Source organism: Triticum dicoccoides, chromosome 3B (genome assembly GCF_002162155.2).
Source record: "Triticum dicoccoides isolate Atlit2015 ecotype Zavitan chromosome 3B, WEW_v2.0, whole genome shotgun sequence".
Lineage (NCBI taxonomy): Eukaryota > Viridiplantae > Streptophyta > Magnoliopsida > Poales > Poaceae > Triticum > Triticum dicoccoides.
Genome location: NC_041385.1, coordinates 769,074,493 through 769,082,546, shown reverse-complemented (window position 1 = coordinate 769,082,546; position 8,054 = coordinate 769,074,493). Strand labels below are relative to the sequence as shown.

The window sequence follows — 8,054 nt, the reverse complement described above, 5'->3', positions numbered from 1 at the left end:
ATTTCTGATGGAATATATGTGAACTGGGGTGGGTAGGGAAACAGGAGGTCGATGCCCGTATTTATGGAGACTTAATATTGCCTTCCAAATCTCGAAAGCCATTTAATTAATGCCATTTATTTCTAATTAGGAAATGTTGTGGACGTATCAGATCTTGCGGATGTATCAGATCTTTCTCAGAATTTATGAGTGAATAATATCTTCCGATTGCATACTATATTTTTTATCAATCCTAGCGAAAAGAAATAATTCACCTTTGTATAAAACCAAATATTTGAATAGGAGTACGTGTATCATACATTGAAGCATAATGCCAAAAGGGGTTCACTATAAGTTGACAAGGAAAAATGCTGACACTTTATCATACTATTTTATTGAGTATAATACAGTATTAAACCAAAAAGAGATATAACGACATTTGGCAAAGAAATGTTGGATGCACCATGTTGATACACAAATTATTCTAGCATCCAATTTTCCTGGCTTGAACGCGATCATTGACGTAAGAAAGTGTTTCGTCAAGTGTCATTAGGCTGGCTTCGTGATATCTATGATAAAAATAAGTGTTAGTAATAATGACATCGTATTATTAGAATATATTAACAACTTTATTACATAAATACATTTTAATAAGATAAACATTTCGTAAAATGTATTCAACACTCTTTTTAATCACATCCACATTTATATAAATGTGTGGAACATTTTTTTTATTACATGGATCTTTAATAAAGGAATTTTTTTGAATGACAGAAAATTTTACAAAAAATACATCGATCACTTTTTGAATTACATGAATTTCTTTGTATTAATGTGCTAAACACTTTTTTAATCTCTACTCCTAATGGACGAATTGGTTGAATAGTCCCCCCCACTTTCAACCGGTTTATTTTCAACTGGTTTATTTTCAACCGGTTTTTCTTCGTCCCACCTCCCACCAGCCCCTCCCACCGGTTTTTCTCTTTTCTCGTCTGACCGGCAATACCCAACGTATTTATGGTAATCAATCATAATTAATCCACGTATAGTAATAAATCAATCCAGGTATGGTAAGGTCATAACTCAGGAAATTTAAATTACCCAAAGGCTATCAATCCAGATATGGTAAGGCCATAACTCGGGAAATATCGAATATGGTAATAAATTTAAATTACCACCAGGTATGGTAAGGCTATCCACGTATAGTAATAAATCATATAGTAATAATCTCTACTCCTAATGGACGAATTGGTTGAATAGTCCCCCCCACTTTCAACCGGTTTATTTTCAACCGGTTTATTTTCAACCGATTTTTCTTCGTCCCACCTCCCACCAGCCCCTCCCACCGGTTTTTCTCTTTTCTCGTCTGACCGGCAATACCCAACGTATTTATGGTAATCAATCATAATTAATCCACGTATAGTAATAAATCAATCCAGGTATGGTAAGGTCATAACTCAGGAAATTTAAATTACCCCAAAGGCTATCAATCCAGATATGGTAAGGCCATAACTCGGGAAATATCGAATATGGTAATTAATTTAAATTACCACCAGGTATGGTAAGGCTATCCACGTATAGTAATAAATCATAATTAATCCACGTATAGTAATAAATCAATCCAGGTATGGTAAGGTCATAACTCAGGAAATTTTAAATATGGTAATAAATTTAAATTACCCCAAAGGCTATCAATCCAGGTATGGTAAGGCCATAAATCGGGAAATATCGAATATGGTAATAAATTTAAATTACCCCAAAGGCTATCAATCCAGGTATGGTAAGGCCATAACTCGGGAAATATCGAATATGGTAATAAATTTTGATCTGTTTCATCTCAGCCTCCAGCCCCGAGAGGAGCCGCCGCCGAGAGGAGACGCCCCAGCCCCGAGAGGACCCACCGCCGCCGCCGCCGAGAGGAGATGCCCCAGCCCCGATAGGATCCGCCGCCGCCGCCGCCGGGGAACGAGGTCGCCGCCGCCTCCCTCGCCCGTGTCCATGATGACCGATCTGGCGTTGGCACCGCAGATCACCCTCTGGTCCATGGCCTCGACTAGGTACGAATCCCTCCTCCACTTCTTCTGGTTTGGTTATTTCCGCATCTTGATCTGATTCGGACGTGTGTGCAGTTTGCTATGATCTGGCGACGGGGATGCAAGGAGAAGCTGCTGTGGTTTCAAGGGGCCGTGAGGATGCCCACCATGAAGGCGTGTCTGGGATGATGAAGGTGATATCCGCTAGGTCCCCGTTGCCGTCGACTGGCGGCGGCCACCGTCTCCTCTTTCATGGCGTCGTCGGGGCCTTCCCCTGCCAAGCGTAGCGGCTCCTTGGCTGGATCACCGTCGCACACCTCACCAGCGTGGTCGGCAAGATCTGCATCTCGATCCTCGCCACTCTCTATCCTCTTGCAGGTAATAGGCTTTCCGCCCCTTCTTTTATCTCCGGCGTTCTCGTGTGCACGGATTGTGAGCGTGAAGGAATATTTCTCTTCTATTTCATGGTGCTGCTGTGCTCCTTCTGCTTTCACACTGCACATATATAGATTCTTCAAAGGAATTGGATGCTGATAATATCAACTAAGTTCCCTGAATGTGATATATATTCTTCCCTCGCTTTGAATTGATTGCCCCAAACAATATATCTCTGGTTGACAGTCATGGCCTATTATTATTGTTGTTAATTTACAACACTCTGCGCTGTATTGTCCAATCATGGTCCAAACTTCAACTTGGTTGTGGATTCATTGTATGTACCATATGCTGTTCATAGCTACAAAATTGCAATCTCGCGAAAATGTTCTTGAATACAGTAATTTTTTTGTCACATAACCCATATGCTGATGATAAAGTTTGTTGTATGAGCTTGTGGCATACTGATCAGACAGGTGGCAGGTATGCATTCAGATGTTGCAGCTCTAAGGAAGGGTAGTATATGGCACATGGCTTCGTGGGTTGTTCAACAAGAAGTGTTTTGGGCATATTCGAAAGGCAATCTTGTGAAAATTATAGATCGATTTTCTTATTCCGTCATCAGCTTCTATTGATATGAGCGATACAAAAAGTTCAGCACTGAATTTTAGTATGTTAACTTGCAAGATTTCTCACGACTATGTTTTTTTGTTATAGGTTTATAAATTTCAAAATATAGTTGCAGCTTCACGGAATGGACGGCCCAAATTATGTCAGTGTCTATATGTTTACTTGGTGGTGGTCTAGCGTGAGTGACACCTGCATCTGTAACTTACCCATTGGATGTTCTTCGAAATCACCTGACAACACAGGTGATGCTTTTCTTCCTTTCGTGATTTGTGAATAACACTAAGCCAACCAGTCAATCAATATAACTTCCAGTTAGAACTTAGAGCATCTTTACCTAACGCTTTCATGCAATGTAGCTTTACAGACCAAAGGAACAGGTTTTAGTAAGCTAAACTTTCATGTCTATTAAATTCTGCAGAAAACCACTAGGTATTACAAGGGCATCTTTCACACGTTGTCTACAATTTGTAGAGAAGAGAATAGTAGAGGATTGTATAAAGGCCTTTGGTCCACCTTATTGGTAAGCCGTATGTTTCTGCTGAGAATTGTTTTTTAGTTGACTTCCCAGTAACTTTTATGTGTTACAGGGAGTTGGACCTGATATATCAATCAATGTTTATGTATATGAATCCCTGAGGTCTCATTGGAAAATGGAAAGTTGAATGTCAAACTGTGCGACCAATGATTTGATATGGTACCTCCCTCTTCTCTCTTCTACGAACCCTATAACACACGTCACAAATCTTAATTTCTTTTATCCTATTGCAGGTTAATTCCAGTTGGGTGTGTTAACCTACAGTAATCAATCAAGTCAACAAATATAACAATGATACTTTGTCTTCTGATTTTTGGTGATGATTTTTTTTGTGACTGAACTAACAGGAGTTGAAGCATGTGTTCTTTTTTTTATATGACTAGATGCATATGAACTGAAGCTCCATAATTTTCTTTTCAAGTCGACATTGGTGGCAACCAATACAATTAGTGTTATTTACAACCAATGAAGTCTTATAATTTTCTTTCTTAGAAATATACAGTGACGCTGACTATCATTTAGTAGCTCTACAGGCACTAGCCAAAAACAGTAATGTTTATTTATTTAACCACCAAATAGAACAATAGGTTATTCTGCATTGTGGGTACACAAATCACAACACTATATTTCAGCTATAGAAATCTATGTGGATGCCTGCTGATATTTTAAGCCTACATATTGCCGATTTGGTTTGAGTAATGCTTGAAGCATAATTTACTTCCTAATGTGCAAATAGCAGTATCATTTTTTGTCAAGAAACTGAGAAGACGGAAGAGAGTTGGTGTTGTCAGTGTGGTGAGCCTATGCGGCAACCACAAGGCTGAAGTCTGCTTTGATCGTTATTCAAGATTTGAGCCTTGGCTCCGGTTTTGATAGCTCTATATCAGTAAGTTTAGTCCAGTAACTATTTTAAGTATCTTTACTGTGCATAGTTGCATACATTTTATTCATGGATTAGTCTTGGTAATATTAACATTTGAAAAGCAATTTTTGTGTGACCATTTTTTCATCTTAGTATCTCCATCTACCAGCAAAAGTCAACGTGCACAAACCTGTATTTAACATGCAACATGAGATAGTGTGCATCGAAACTATGCTTATGTTTGTGACATTCATGTGGCATCTCATGCAGATAGATTTTATTATCCATTTCTGTAGCATGCAATGTTTATTTTCTTCTTTTGGTCCATAATCCCTCCTAAAAGTAATATAAGAGTGTTTAGATCACTAAAGAAGTGATCTAAACGCTCTTATGTTTCTTTACATATGGAGTACATGTCATGATTGTTGGATACACATGTAGACTTTCAGCGAGTTTTTGTTCTTGGACTTGGGATCCACAGTCCAAAGTTGATTGGTGGATCAAGTGAACTTGGTGCATCTCCATTCAAGCTGGAGTACAATTACCGGCCTGCTTGTTTAGCGCAGTCTCCACAATCATACAAGCAAATGAGCAGCTGGCGACCCAACACACAAAGTTTCTATCTTCTTATTTTCTATACAAGTAGCAGCTGGCGCAGCGGTGGTGTTGATGAACGACACCCAATGCAGAGGCGACAGTTACCATAGGGAAGAGGTCAAGAACATCTAGCTCTTGTGGTGTTCCTCCTCATTATTGTCATCGCCATCAACAGCAACAATGACGACCGGCTCATGAGACAGCTACTAGAGAGGGAGCGAGGAAGGAGGAGACAAATCTTTCAGGTACAATGGTATGACAACCATGTTCTGAACTATCAATGAGATTTGGTGCTAAGTCAGCATCGTGTTTTATCCAATCTATCAAACACCATAAGTTTCATGTCGAATGTGTTGTAGAAATGTTCTTCCATAAATATGGTTTTAGTCCTTCATATTTTAGTATCATTGTAAATTTATCCATTCACATATCACTCTGAGAAACATTTTTAATTGGGGGAAGGAAGAATGGGAGAAAAGAAGAGTGCTTTGACGTAAAAAAAGAAGTCGTCAATATAGCCCGTTGCAACACACGGCGTTCTACTAGGAGATGCAAGTGGAGTGGAATAATGAAAATACATTGCATCAAATACATTTTTTGATTGTTACTGTAATTTTTTTCTATACATGTGAAATTGGAACCATAGGAGCAATACTTGGACCATAGGAGCAATACATGCTCACTGTTGAATAGGAGCATAGGAGCAATTCATAGGAGCATAGGAGCATAGGAGAAATTGGAACCATAGGAGCAATACATGCTCACTGTTGAATAATTTGTATATAACTATTTATGCAATACTTGGACCATAGGAGCAATTCATTCTGTATATTTTGCTGGGGATTGTGCCTTGCAGTCAATTTATAGAAGGGTAAGATGTATTGCAATATCTTTGACTTGCATTCTCTGTGATGTCAAGTAAGAAAATAGAATATATACTCTTTGAATTATCTTTTCTATTTTTTTGATGTCTCTATCTTACTTATATAATCCAATTGGCATGCGCTAAAATTTCTGTTGATGAAACATTTGTTTTGTGATGTGAGGAGGTTCTGTTTGTGAGTAGATACGGTTCGTAGATCATGATATCTGCACAATATCAATCTACTTCCTATGACCATATATTGTATTAATGGGTTGTGTCAGGGTTATTTTATCAACTACTGGGTTGTTGATCTACATTACGGTTTAATTCTTACACGAATTAATGTTGACTCGATTCCCTGTAGTAGGTTGAGAGGCTTCTCCTCTCATGATTTACTATGATTAGTTTGCTTGGCTCCATGCTCCTCATGATTTCTTTGAATTTTTCTGTAGGTGCTCGGTCAAAAATCATCTAAGGAAAATATGTTGTTCTTCTCTACAAGGGTTGCATGTGGAATTTGAAGAGAATCTGTGCACAAGCATCCGACTCCTTGATGTTGCTCTGATCATATTGTGTAAATATATTTCTAATAAAGCAATCGCCCGATGGTGTACATGTTATAAATAACAAGAATCATCAAGTGTGAGAGATGGCAACATCATGATGGGATGGTATGTACTGTTGTGCTCATCAATAGAGTTAGATCACTTTTCTGTCTGAGAGTCGATTTTTTTAGTGCGTTAGATGGATTGACAAGTACCAAAGATTGATGCCAAGCAGAACTAAAACATGTCCATGGATTACCTTCAGTCCCGCATTCCAATCAACAACATTGGGCCGAGCGAGCGCGCGTGTGGCGCAAGAGGCAATGGGCAGCCGGTGGAGACTGAGTGGTGAGCGGCGGTGGTGAGGTCGAGAGGTTGGCACCAGCGACGAGTAGGCAATTACCATGACGGGAGAGCGGACGGGGCTTGTAGGTGTCACGGTTGCATCACAATTGGAATAAAGTAAACAATGCATACTCGTGTGGCGATTGACTGATTTTGTGTGTTGTGTGCTTGTGTTAACAGCCAGCCAAATCAATCAGCCAAGGGCCATTATGTACCTGAGTGTGTTAGCAGTGGGTATATCTGAAGATTATTTCTCAACTCGGCATGTGGGTAGAGACTAAAAAGACAATGCCATGGTAGCATGGTAGACCTAGCAAGTGCCACGAACATCATGATATTCTTCCTTTTCTTAATTCCTTGATTTGAAAAATAATTTGCTCTACGTGTATAGGAACATAGCAGTCGGGCAAACGACACTTTGGCATCTTGATCTATCAAAGGAAATATTTTTTTTACTTTAGAAAATGTGGGTTCGGATTGGTCTGTTGAGTTATGGCTGGCTGATCGGAATAATTTTTCTATTTAAAAAATGTAGCAAATAGCATTTCATTAGAGATTGGTCTGTTGAGTTATGGCTGGCTCATCGGAATAATTTTCCTATTTAAAAATGTAGCAAATAGCATTTCATTAGAGATGGCTTTGCAGCAAAACGCAAATCACGCAAACCAAGCTATCGCCGCCTCGTCGCTCTCGCCGGGAGCGACAACAACCGCGGGTCTCTTCTTCACCTTCTTAGTCGGCATCTCCTCCATCCGGATGCCCTGCAGCACGAGCCACTCCGCCACCTCCTGGGACTGGACCTCCAGGAAGTTTAGGTCCGTCTTCGGCCATCCAGCACGCCACACCGCCACATCGTAGGCACGAGAGGCCTCATCAGCGGTGGGATACGTGCCGAGCCACCAACGCTGCCCGGCATCGGAGAACTCCAGTCCAAAGTTCCCGGAGGGCTTCGCCCTCATGCCGAAGAAACCGGACTTTCCCTTCGGCGTCTTCTTCGGCGCCATCGGGGAGCGGGCGGCGGCCGAGCAGGGAGCGGGAGGCGACGTGCGGCGTGGGGCGGAGGCGGACGGAGCGGGGCGGCAGCGTGCGGTGCGGGGCAGAAGCGGACGGAACAGTGCGGCGGACGAACCGGAGAGGAGGCGGACGGAGCAGGGCCGGAGAGGAGGCGGACGGAGCAGGGCCGGAGGGGAGGCGGACGGAGCGGGGCCGGGCGGAGGATGGACCGGAGGCGGAGGCGGCCGGAGAGGAGGCGGGCGGGGTCGGGGCGGAGGCGAACGCGATGGGGCAG

At 41.5% G+C, this 8,054-nt stretch overlaps 1 pseudogene; it reads left to right on the top strand.

Annotated features, from left to right (window-relative positions):
- Positions 1–1,788: 1,788 nt before the first annotated feature.
- Positions 1,789–3,588, top strand: LOC119279970 (annotated as a pseudogene).
- The last annotated feature ends 4,466 nt before the right edge of the window (positions 3,589–8,054 follow it).